The sequence below is a fragment of the Nuphar pumila genome, chromosome 10 (genome assembly GCF_984573655.1).
Source record: "Nuphar pumila chromosome 10, dmNupPumi1.hap1.1, whole genome shotgun sequence".
NCBI lineage: Eukaryota > Viridiplantae > Streptophyta > Magnoliopsida > Nymphaeales > Nymphaeaceae > Nuphar > Nuphar pumila.
This window is the reverse complement of record NC_143258.1, coordinates 9,137,462-9,150,929: the sequence shown is the minus strand read 5'-3', so window position 1 is coordinate 9,150,929 and position 13,468 is coordinate 9,137,462. Positions and strand designations below refer to the sequence as shown.

The 13,468-nt window shown below is 36.6% G+C and overlaps 1 pseudogene across 1 annotated transcript; it reads right to left on the bottom strand.

The window, feature by feature from the left end:
• Positions 1 to 6,421: 6,421 nt before the first annotated feature.
• Positions 6,422 to 9,946, bottom strand: LOC149823447 (receptor-like protein kinase HERK 1 pseudogene; annotated as a pseudogene). Its single transcript, XR_016434761.1, has 2 exons — positions 9,847 to 9,946; positions 6,422 to 9,505 (listed from the first exon to the last, which is right to left on the bottom strand). The product of XR_016434761.1 is annotated as a receptor-like protein kinase HERK 1 pseudogene (transcript).
• Positions 9,947 to 13,468: the final 3,522 nt, after the last annotated feature.

Here is a 13,468-nt window from a genome sequence, read left to right as displayed (position 1 = left end):
ATTAAATGAATGAATATATATATGAGTAGGTTCATTTTGAATCAATGGAATGAATGTATGAACATGTTCATTTTAAATGAATGAATGAATAAATGTATGAATGTAAATATACATATTTTTATATTAATCAAATCAAATTAATATTCGTACCTCCAACAACACCAACATGCCAATTAAGTTACTTTTTTATACTTCACTTGACTCAATATTGCATACAATTTTGCAAGTGAAGCTGCTCCCCATGCAGATTTATTGACATGATCCAAGTCTTGCAGCAGTTGCACATATGATACAAGGATCGACTTTCCACCACTGTTGATTAATAAACAAGTTTCTAAGAAGTAGAACAAGAATGCCCTCAACTCCCTCTCTACTTTATGACCGATGAGGGTATCTTTTCCTTCATTCTCTTGGTCTTGCTATTGTCATATGTCTTCCTCAACCATGACAATCGAAACCTTTCACCTTCGAATGCTCTTAATAAGACATTACATTAGTGCTTCAAATCTCTAAACTGAGGTGCATTCACTGGTTCCTTGTGGCACTTCAGTATGATGATGCATAGGGATGCACACGAGCCGAGCTTGAGCTGAGCTTGGCATGTTCAAGATCGGCTCACCCACTTAACATGGTGCTCAACCTTGGCTGGAGCTCGGCCTGGGCCTCATTTAGGCTCAACTTGTGTTGAGCTCATGCCGAGCTCGATGGAAGGGTAATCCAGTTGGTGTTGCACAAACTCTTCATTCTTATTACACAAATGGCATATGTTAGCGAGGAAAACCCTAAACCTCTTCAAACATTGCTGAGTTAGGAGCTTATCATCACAGGTGAGGAAAGTGACCCATGGCGCTCTCAGATGGGCATTGCTCCTCTATATGAACGCTCACCACTTTTGAACTGGTCCCTTCTGCCTAATCTGATTCCAATTTTTTTTTATAAGATGCTTGAATTCTCAGCCCCTTTCAATGAATATAGTCATTTCTAGGATGAAGAATCTCTTGGTCTACTGAGAGATCAAGATCCTCCAAATTTAGCACCATCTATTATAATGTGGCTCCAAGAGAGTTCTCAATGCAGCCAAACTGCTCCCTACTAACCGGGTGCAAAAAATGCCTTGGCACCATGTTTCAGTCTCGAAATGATCTGTGCCTCCATATCTAACAACCCTCTCAAGAGAGATAACTATGGCCTTCTATCCCCAACCAATGCTTCTCTAACCCATGAGTGACCAACATTAAATTTAGCAATCTAAAGGTTATGGGGCTTCAAAGGGAGGGATTCTGGCGAAGAAACCCCTGCAGAATCAGAGAGAGAGAGAGCTCAGAGATGGGAGAGAGAGAGGGAAGCTCAGAGATGGGGAGAGATAGGGAGATGGGAGAGATAACTTCGTCTTAGACAGGAGAGGAGAGACTAGAGAGATTGAGAGAGAGAGAGTCTTAGAGAGTGGAAAGGCTCAAATTTTGGAAGAGGATCGACTAAAGGTAGGACGGGGGCCCGAGGTTTGGGTGGGTGGGTGCAATTTTTTAACTATATATATATATTTTATGAGATGAGTCGAGCCCGAGCTGAGCATTACCGAAACAAGCCTGAGCTAGCTTAGCTTATTGTGTATCCCTACTAATGCCTGCCATGACTTCCAAGGTGACGAACATCTCAAAATCAGAGATCTTAAACGTGTTGGTTGTCAGGTTTCATAACTGTACTATGAAATCTATAATACCATGATGAATTTGTCATAGTATAACCTCTAAGAATTTTAAAAAATGCATTCGATCCAGCCAGTCCTTTGCTTCTTCTAATAGTATTAAGAACCACAAATGTGCTTGAAACTAGTAGAACTGATACATAAGGGACATTGGATCCTCTGACTCTTGAGACTACGAATACTTTAATCTCAATAAAATTTACAAGAAATCAATTGAATATCACAATTCATAAAAAAATAAACTTTAAATTAAAATTTTGATATAATAACATATTTCAAATTCAAAACCAAACACACATATATATGGCAATTTAATGAATGATTAAATATAATATTGAAATTGATTGCAATAATCTTACAAATATATTGCAGACAATAACTTCTAAAGAGAGTACATGTCCATAAGAACTGAACCTTATTTAGCACTGCGACCTCTTTCTCGGAGCATGCACTAGCTCCTCCAAGGGCTCATCTTCTACCTCATCATACTCTTCAACATCCTCTTATGCACTCTCCACAACCAAAACTTTTTCCTTTTGCTGATGTGCCTCTTCTACAAAGGGACCCTCATTGTCCTTCTTTGGCTAAGGACTATTACAATCATTCACCACCTCATCATCTCAACATTCTATCTTCTACAAAATCTTTTCCACCTTAGTTATGACATCTTTTCCTTGATGAGGTACCTCCTTCGCCCTTGCCACACTCGTAATGTCCATACTATCCCTCTGCATTTCACTATTGCCACTGCAGGTAGCCATGTCTCCTGCTTCCTTTAACCGAGCATTGAGGTTAGCAACAACCACATATTCAATCAATGGATCATTCAACTTTTTCACCACTAACTGTAGACATGAATCTCCCTTCTTAGATGCGTTCGAGATGAGAGACATAGTTTTGGCCAGACACTTCTCAACCTTTTCTTTTGCAATAATTTTGGCCACAGAAGGTGTTGGCTGCTTCTTATTAGAGGACAACTTTCTGGGCCTCCTCTTACTCATGTTGCATTTATTATGATATATATCAATCACCCATATTTTTGACCATAGGGTAGGTTCTTTCTCCATCTATGTGTGAAGCCTCTACCGTACTTTATACTAGGATGAATCCATAAGTGCATAAGGTATCCATTGCTCTCTTTGCCCTGTTCTATTAGTAGGTGTTGGTGTATGTATTTTTTCCTCCATGACGGTCTCTTCAACCATTATTTTATAACCAATAATTGAAGATTTTTCTATAAAAACAAAATAAACAAACTAGTAATTGACACTTATTGTCTTTAGAACTTATTGTTTAACGATACATTGAAGATCATAGCTCAAAAGAGAAGCCAATCCATGTATATAAGAAAAGACACGATGAACATGAACATAACTAAAAAAAAAAATCAAGGTACACTTGCATCTATCAAACATCATATCATACAAATGAACATAAATGAGAAAAACTCTCTGCAACATGATCAAATTATAATATAAATTAAGATGCATATTAGAAGAGAGAGAACTTTTTACTATGAAACCCACATCAAGATCCATAAAATATATTAGATTTATGATCAAAAGTGAAATAAAATAGGATCAAGAAATAAAATGCAATGCATATGATAGGCATAAATGCCTAAAACTAAAAGATATGTAAAAAGAAAGAATATCAAAAAAATGTGCTTACAAAAAAAGAGAATGCCAAAATAACATAAATAGTTAAACTATAAAGTAATTTTTAGAGTTGTACATTTATCTATTCATTTATCAGGAAAAGAAAATGCCAAAATAACTAATTCATGCCAACATTTAGTTAAAAAAATCAAATCATACAAGAAATTAAAAAAAATGTTTTAGCTGGTAATGATGTACTTACCAGAATATCTCTGCCAATAATGACCCGGACACTAAAAAAGTCACCAATGAAGTATTGCCGAAAATAGTTGCCAAAAATAATCGTCAGAAAAATGCCAAAAAAATTTGCCAAGTGAAATACGATGAGGAAAAATTTGCCAAGTGAAATATGAGGAGCACAAACAAAGCCCTAAAATGCGAATAGAAGTCCTAAAATGTGAACCATTGCTATTTAAATATCGAAGCATCACATTTAATGGTAATACGAACATTAACAAAAGAATGAGGAGGTTTGCATTTAACTCTTTAAAAAATTTGTGAATATCATAATGTGTGAATGTTTGAAAAGTCCGCAAATGAGGTACAAGATCCACATATACAAATATTTACGAATGTAAGTATACATTTGCAGATCTTCTCAAAGAGTACTTACTTAACATAGGATCACATATTATATTCGCAAAGTTCATATTGTACATGCAAAATTCTCCACATATTTGTGGATCTCCTGAAAGATCATATCCTAAAGGACGTTTCACTCTCTCTCTTTCTCGTGCACAAATTTTGTACTATATATGCGAAACTCGTAGGGTATTTACGAAAGTGAACAAGTTTTCAATTACAGAAAATGACTATACTTTATGACAAAAATGATACATTTCTAAAAAACCCTCACTATTTGCCAAAATCCACCAAATGACCAAAACCACAAATGTTAGGCATCAAAATAACTATTTTAACTTTCACATGTGTAGACCTCCTGACGATATGAAAATTTCTTTTATGACAGACTTTACTATTGATTTTTGTCTTAAATTAAAGGATTCCGAAGAAACACAAAAAAAAAATAAAAAACTAGACAGAAATACCTTTACAACGATATTTGAATTGCTGAAAAACGGCGAACGAGTGCAAAGATACATCCTTGACAATGTTCCAAAAAAAGAAGATAAACAAGCACAATTGTGCCAAACCCAGTTATTCTATGTTATTTTTTGGGCACCTCCGCCATAAATTCAGAAAAACAATAAAAAGAGCAGACAAATCGATGCTTTAGCTTTCCATCAACACCAAGATCGCCTTGATCTGATGAACGATTTAGAATAAACGTCATTTGAAAGATAGATTTTTCGAATGTATCGCACCCTCTAACTAGACTGTACATTAACATGATTTTTTTCGTAAACCTCACGAAGTCTACATAAAATATAAGCAAAAAATAATCAATATTTGCGAAGATAAGGAAGTTCACATATATTTTATATGAGGATGAGAAAGTTGGCGTATATCTTATGCAAGGATGATGTTCACATATTTTATAAGTAGATAATGACGTCTACATATATTTTATATATGAATGAGAAAGTCCACATATTTTATGCGCATATGAGGAGGTCTGCAAATATTTTATTCGTGTATGAGAAAGTTTGCATAAATTTTATGTAAGGATGTAGAGGTCTGCATATATTTTATGTGTGGATGAAAAAATTCACATATATTTTATGCGAAGATGGTAAGTTCGCATATATTTTATGCGAATTTGAGGAAATCAGTGTATATTTTATGAGTATGAGGAAGTCCACATATATTTTATGAGGAAGACCACACGAAGTCTACATAAAATATATGTGAACTTCATCATATTACATAAAATGTATGTGAACTTTATCATCCTCTCATAAAATATATGTAAACTTCTCATATTTGCATAAAATATATGCGAACTTTCGCATTCTCACATAAAATATATGCAGATTTCATCATCCTCACATATATTTATGTGGACTTTCTCATCCTCGCAAATATTAGTTATTTTTTACCTATATTTTAAGCAAACTTCTTGAGGTCCACAAAAAAAACGTGCTAATCTACCTTTTAGTCAAAGGGTATGATACAATAAAAAAGTATCTTTCAAAAGACGTTTCTCCTAAATCGCTTATCAGATCAAGGCGATCTTGGTCGCGTCAATCTGTCTACCCTTTTCATTTTTTTCTAAATTTCTTGCACAGGTGATTGAAAAATAACATAGAATAATTGAGCTTGGTCATCTTCTTTTTCCAAAAACTTTGTCGAAGATGTATCTCACCATTCATTCATTATTTTCTAACTATTTAGATGTTGGAAAAGTATCTCTGTCTAGTTTCTTTGTTCTTTTATGTGTTTTTCCAAAATCTTTCATTTTTTTGAGTCAAAATATCCTATGAAAGAGCATGCTTTTATTCCAAAATCTTTCTAATGACTATAAAAGCACAAGTTTTTGATGTCGGATCATAGAGATACAACTCTGAGAACAGAAACGGTTATACAAAAAACAATCACATTTTTGAGAAAATAATTGTATATGTTTAAAAAGTCTAAATGTGCCAAGGGTAAAAAGGACTTTTGCAAATTAGATATTTGCGATTTTGAACATAAAAATAATAGTAAAAATTATAAAGCATTTCAAAAAATACATCATTTCTACCCTACAATACAATCATTTTTTGTTTCAATTATAGCACGCTATACAAGTGGATTTCAATTATTTGGCATGGGTATTGTGAAATAGAGTAGAAGAGCAATTTTGCACGAGATGCAAAATGGAGAAATTGCACATGTTTAATGTGCAAATCTACTTTGTTAAGATGAAAGTTAGTCATATTCTTCTATTAGTTTATGCAAAATTCAGGATTTCTACGAAAACATCATGCAAATACAATTTTTAGTGAGAGTTTGGGAGATCCTGAGAGCGTAGCAACGTATTGCGCAAAACTCAAAAAGAAAATCACATATTTAGAAAAAAAAATCACATATTTAATATGAAATTCCCATATTTGAGAAAAAAATTGCATATTTAAGAAAAAATTCACATATTTAAGTAAAAATTCACATATTTACATATTTGAAAAGAAATTTACATATATGAAAGAAATTCTCTTATGCAAAAGGTAAAAAGGTCTTTTTAAAGCTAGACATTTGAGCAGTTGGACATGAGGAAAATTTCAAAAATTGTGGGGCATCATTTTTGTCATACAATCCAGTCGTTTTCCGTAAAATATAAACACAATAACAAACAACAGTAGGATACAACAAATATGAAGTGGCATGTTCATATGTCTGTCCCTAGCCAAGTTCCTGAGCTCTACAGTCTTTCTCGGTATTGCAGGTCCTACTGAGGGTTGCCTTACTGTAGTTCTTTTTCTTACTAAGAAAATTGGCAGTGACAAGTGACAATATTGTAACACGAACTCAAGTATGCCAACCATAGCGACCCTCTACACGATTAACCATCTTCTGTGAGACCTTAAAGACACTTAGATTAGGAAAAGAGCCCACCTTGATGCTTACAGTGAATATTAGGAGGAAAACTGACTAGATAATGCGGTCTGGTAGTTGAGCAGACTACCTTCTAACAGCACCTACCTGCCTTGGGTATTCATCAACTGAGAGAAAACATTGCTTGTTGACATGCCTGACAGTTCATCCCCACTTGAGATCCCATCTCTGTTAGCCATTTCAGTTTCATACGGGTCAACATGTGAGATTCGCATGGGCATATCTATGATACGATTTGCGCTGTCATCATCTGGATCAGCAAGCACTGATGCCTCCTGTAGTTGCAGCGCATACTCCAAGTTCCACAGCACATCGCCCATGGCAGGGCGATCTGCACCATATTCAGCCAAGCATTTCTCAATCGTCTCTCCAAATTTCCTGAGAGATGCAGACTTGATGGTACCTGCAAGCCGGGGATCAATAATTTGCTCCAGTTGCCTCTTCCTCTGCCACTTCATTGCCCAGTCTGCTAAGTTTACTTTATCTCGAGGAAGCGAAGGATCAATCACAGGCCTTGCACAAAGGACTTCGAGTAGCACTACCCCGAATGAGTAGACATCTGATTTCTCTGTCAACTGTTGCCTTCTGAAATACTCAGGATCTAGGTAGCCAAAGCTCCCTTTCACAGCCGTGCTGACATGCGTTTGATCCAAATCTGGGCCTGTTTTTGAAAGCCCAAAGTCTGAAACCTTTGCCATAAGATTCTCATCAAGCAAAATATTAGCTGACTTGACGTCACGATGGATGATCCCTTGGGTGGAACCTGTGTGAAGGTAGTGAAGTCCCCTTGCTGCTCCTATACATATCTCCAGCCTCTGTTTCCAACTAAGATTAGGAAGATCACTGCCATACAGATGACTTTTAAGGGTCCCGTTTGCCATGTATTCATACACAAGGATCATCTCAGAGTGCTCATCACAGAAGCCAATGAGTGAGACCAGATGACGGTGACGAAACTTGGACAACATATCAATCTCTGTGAGGAACTCTTTTAGACCCTGATGAGAGCCTGGGTCACCTCGTTTCACTGCCACTTCAGTACCATCTCGCAACTTTCCCTTGTACACCTTTCCGAAACCGCCTACTCCAATAACACATGCTTCATCAAAGTTGTTTGTGGTTTCCTGCAACTCAGAAAACGAGAAGCGGAACCCAAGAGCGGCGGTCTGCCCTGATGAGATAGTATTTGTAGTTGCAATGCTGCCCACACTGTGAGAATGTCCACCATTTACAGATGAAGGAACCCAAGTCTTGGAATGCTGATACTTTTGGCCACTGCTGCCTCTTAGCATAAGTATCGCCACTATGCACAAGATTATCACAACCAAAGCTCCCAACACTGGACCCACAATTATACCAATCTTCCGACCTTTCTTGGATGGATTTGCAGATGCCAAGCCAAACTTCATAATCTCCAGTCCATTTAGAGTGGCATTCGGGGAAACACCTGTCACACCAGAGGGACCAATAGACACACTCAGGGTGCCGGAAACGGAACCAGCAGGCACAACAAAGTCCAAATAATAGGGGGATGCCAAGGCCTGTGTTTGATCATATAAATCAAGTTCAGTGACTGCAGCAAAGCTGCCTATATAAGCATTGAACACAAGCTGATTCCGTGCTTTACTAGCTATGTCACAGAAATGCATCCTGACTAGATAAGAGAAACTAGAATCCAGTGAAAACTCCCATGTTATATTAAACATAATTGAAGATGTTGCATTTGATGGGTTCATCATCTCAGCTGTAGCGTACACAGAAGATGGAGCAGTGTCTTGGGTGGCTCCTCTGTTGCCGTACAGGAGTGTCTGACTCGTAGAAACACTCAGGGCAGCACCCTTGAGCAGTAGAAACTCTTGATCAGGCACCCATGTTCTTTGGAGCGTGTCGTTCAGGGGAGTGACCAAAGGTCCTCCCATGTTCACCCTGAACGCCGTCTCTAAAGTTTCGATCGACAATCCTTGTTGCGTTGATGGTGGATTCACAACCTGAACAGTGTCTGCAATAAGTTCAGAGGGAACAGAAACAACTTCTATCGCATTCACGAATGCGAACGAGTTACTCAAAGGAATGAAACTCAGAATTAGGCTGTCCGAATTCACGACGACCGAGTACTCCTTGAGGACAGCAGCAGAAGCATTCTGAGTCCGGAAATTGGTAAGGAGGACAGTTTCTTGGGTCTGAACAGAGAAACTCGCAGTCGTGAAATCATATTTTTGGTAGGTGAATGGGAAAAAATAGAGGCGAACCCAGTGCCGGCCTTGGCCCTTGATCGAGAACGTATAAGAAGACTCACTGCTGAAGATCCGGGCAGTCCGATAGAGGGATAATCCACTGGAAGTTCCAACAGGGCTCGAAGTGGTGGTGCCCAAAATGTTTTCGCCGGTTGAAACAGAAAACAGAGAGCCAGGATTATCCCCGACGAAAACTCGACCATCAACCGTGGTATTAGTTGAAGATCCACAATCAATGAGATAATTGTCCACCGGTGTAAAGGCAGTTGAATGAACCACAGCAGAGCACAATAAAAAAAGAGCCACAAGAACACCTTTATCCATTATTACACAGATAGTATCTCCAACCAACAACGCTCAGCTGCCACACCGATTCGTGATCCTTCGTACCCAACGGCACTTTACTTTCCAATCTTACAAAAAAGAGTTGCAGACCACAAAATGAATGAAAAGGAAAAAAGGACAAAAAAAGAAAAAAACCAACAATGAACAAAACAGGGTCTCTTGTGAACAAAACTAAGGATCCAACAAGTGCAAAACCCTGAACCAGCAGAAAGAAACACCCATTTCTACTAAAAGAGAAATTCAATCAGAGAGGCAACCGAAACCCATTTTCAGCAAGCAAAAACCCATTCTAACCCGAACATACAATCCAAACAACGGAATTGAAGAGCTTACTAGGATGAGAGGAAGGAGGGAAGAGTGAATGAGAAAAAGAAAGATCTCAGGGAGTAGATGGTGAAAACAATCTGACCTTTGTTGACGGCGAAAGCGACGGCGAACCTGAGAATGAGACACCCTCGGTTTTCTCAGTGGAAGAAAGGAGAACGAAGCCGGAGTGCTACATCTTCATCTTGACTGCAATTAAATAAGATAAAAGGGACTCTTCACCTAAAAGAATAAAAAACTGAGCTGAAAACTAAAATTGCCATCTTGTTCCGTCCCTTCCTTTGCCATCTTCTGGAAAAGATATTGGGGGCAGCGTCAGCGATTGACCAACATGTCCCCGGGGTTAGTAGGAAGCATTTTTCGACTCAGTACCCATTGATTTAAACAGAATCGGTTGTATCCATCCATAGTCACAAGTTTCGTTCCTGGGCAAAAAAAAACAATCCTGTCATATTTTGAAAATTTTGGTTTTCTCAAAAGAATCTTGAGAATATATTGCATATACACAAATATAAAATAACTATAATGTACATAGAATTGTGATAAACATCTAAATAATACAAAATTGCAAAAACTCATTTTTTTAATGTGTTAAATTCTTAATAGTAATATCATGTTAGGCTAATCTCACAAAATATGACTTTTTTTTTAGATTAATATCCGCCATTGTAATGTGTGATATTTGTTACTATGGTTGTACCTGGTTTAACAAACCATGCACCTTAGCTGGGTTAACAATCTTGGTATTGGGTTTTTTTAGAGAGGGGAATCTCGTAATGAATTAAAAATTTTGTTTTTTTCTAAGATATCTCGAGAAAATGAGCTCACGTTGAAAGTTAAATATAATATATAAACTTATAAAGAAAACCGAAACACATAACCAATTAAAAAACATCACTACCATAAGAGTATTATGATAAAAATCATGATTTTTTAAAAACAAAAATATCCAAAGAAAATTATGAATTTTAAAAATAAAAAAAATGATTTTTATAATTACCATTTTCTAAAATATCAGTGGTATTTGTGACTATGGCAGTATGCTTGCAAGTAGTGCTAAAATGGGTACTCACGAACTTTGTGTCCATTATGAAAGGTTTAGAATGCCCGTATGAAAAGTGGATAATATTTGGATGTGGGATGCAATGCTAATCTGCTAAATGGATCTGGTTATTGAATATGTTCATGTAAATTACTGACAAAATCTGTTTCAACCAAGATAATTCTCTAATGAGAAGATGATAAATTTCCAATAATTCATATGAGAAAAAGTTTCCATGTGACTGATGTATATTCTTCAAAAGGATATGTGAAGTCTCATGCACATAAAAAAAATGTATAGGATCCTATCAAAAAAAGAAAAAGAAAAAGAAAAAACTAAACCATATAGGAAGGCCCACGTTGTGGATCGATGTAGGTATATATCATACATCAAACCAACTCATATCTGACTTGTTTCCAAGCCTGGTCTGAAGACATTCGTGTGGATGTCAATGAATTGGATTGTATTCGATATCCGGCTGTAGTTTAGTTGCATTTGGTAAGATAAAACCATATCCGATTATAATCAGATGGGGATATGGTTTTGATTCTTTACTACTGAAACTGACAAATACACGAATTTGACTAATATTTGAATCTGTTTACATGTTAAAAAGGGATTTTTTTTAATGTGCTTTTCACCATCCCAGTCCAAATCCGAATCCAAATTCGTTTAGCCAACATCAGATTAATCAAATATGGTATTGGCCGACCGTTTATCCCTGCCCATTGGAAAAACGATACAAGTGGTATGGTCAAGAACCGATTCCTGCTTTGGTCCGAGTCTCTCTAACTAAGACGAGCCAACTGAGGCCTGAGGTCAATTTTGTCATTTGGTACGTTCATTTTTTGTGTGCATATCTTTTTTAGTAACGGCGTTAAGAAAGGCGTTAACGCAATAATGAGGGGACACCAATGGCATTTGAAATATTGAAGGGACAACTTCGTGGCGTTATCTTCTGCGTTCGAGTCTGACGTCGACCGTTCATGGAAAGGCCCATGTGGGCTGCGGGTTGCTCGTCCGGCCCGTGATCCGAATATCAAATTACCGAAATACTACCTAAACAAATCATTTGAACCTAAGCTGCCAGTCAAACGGATCTCACTACCCCAAACCGGTTGGGTCCCAGTCTGGTCTTTGATGTAAGAGAAAGAAAGAGCAAAAGGATAAGTATAAGATTTATGTGTCGAAGACAGCTTTCTCATTTGGAGAAGTGATTCATAAATCTAAATATATCTTCTAATAAAAAATCTAAAATCAAGATATGTTCTAATAAAAAATCTAGAATCATACCAAGTGGGGCTCTGATTGTTAGGTAGGGGCAAGGGGCAGCTAACTTGTGATGGGATGTTACAAGTTCAAAACCCAGTGGTACTGTTGTATAACTGGTGGAGGTCTACCTAATAATCCCAACTTGCCTATAAAAAATCTAAAACAAAATCAAGACTCATGTTTACAAAAACCATGAACTCATAGGCCCAAACGATAGAGATCTGATCTGATCCTCACATCTAAGGTCTGAGGTAATGAAATTTGCCTTCAATCAAGTAGGGACTCCTTATCTTCATACATGAGAAAGAGAGAGTGAGAGTCTCTTATTTCAGGGAACTGAGAGTTAAAAAACTTGTTTTCTACTATTATATGGAATCCTTGGAGTTTTGGGGGTTAAGCTTGCTCACGAATACATTCAATTAAATTTGAATTCAATGAAGATGACAACATGAAATATTAGGAGTGTAATCGAGTCGGGTCTTATAAGACCCCATTCTAAATCGGGTCTGAAAGTAAGATCCAAACCAGACCCAATCTCACTCGAGTTTGGGTAGACCTAGAAAGTATTGACCCATATGGGTTAATGGATTCGGATATGGATTGGGTTGGGTATACTTGGTCCGAGTCTTTAATAGACCTGTTTTGATTCAGGTTGGGTTCGGGTATGGGTATAGCTGAAAAAAGTAGACCCATATGGATTAATAGGTTCGGGTCTTAACAGGTTCAGTTTCAGTTTGGCTCTTGATATGATTGGCATTTTAGAACTAATTACTCGCTAATAAAAAATATGTAAATTAATAGAATCAACTGTTTTATTAAAATTGTATGCTCACAAATCAAAACCTTATTAACTATTCTCAATAATGTCAAAATCTGAACATAAAAATAATGTTTTCATGCTAACCAATCATTTCAAGTTAAAAAACAACAATATATCATAAGATGTATCAAATTCAATGAATTCTCGAGTATTATTCTGAGATTCACTTCAACTTCAACCCAATAATTTCACGAGAGAAGGGCAATGGGAACTATATTTCAAAAAATGAATTAAAGTTTTGATTACTAAAATGTAATGCTTATTAATTCTAAGTTTTCAACATCTTTAAATGTTTAATTGAATATATAACATAATATTAACCAATTATTCTAGTTATTTCCTTATACTCCTCCTTTGTACACGCCTTCCGCTTCTTTCTCTACTTCTTCATCCTCGTTGACAGTTGAACCTAGTAATTTTATTCATGTTATAATCACTTGCAATAAATCATAACAATATAAATAAAAATTAATTCATTACCTTCAAATGCAGGTCAAAGCTAATCATGTGCGTAGAATATTTCCAAGGTTTTTGGGTTCATTGAACTACGAGATTTATCAATAATGTGACCAC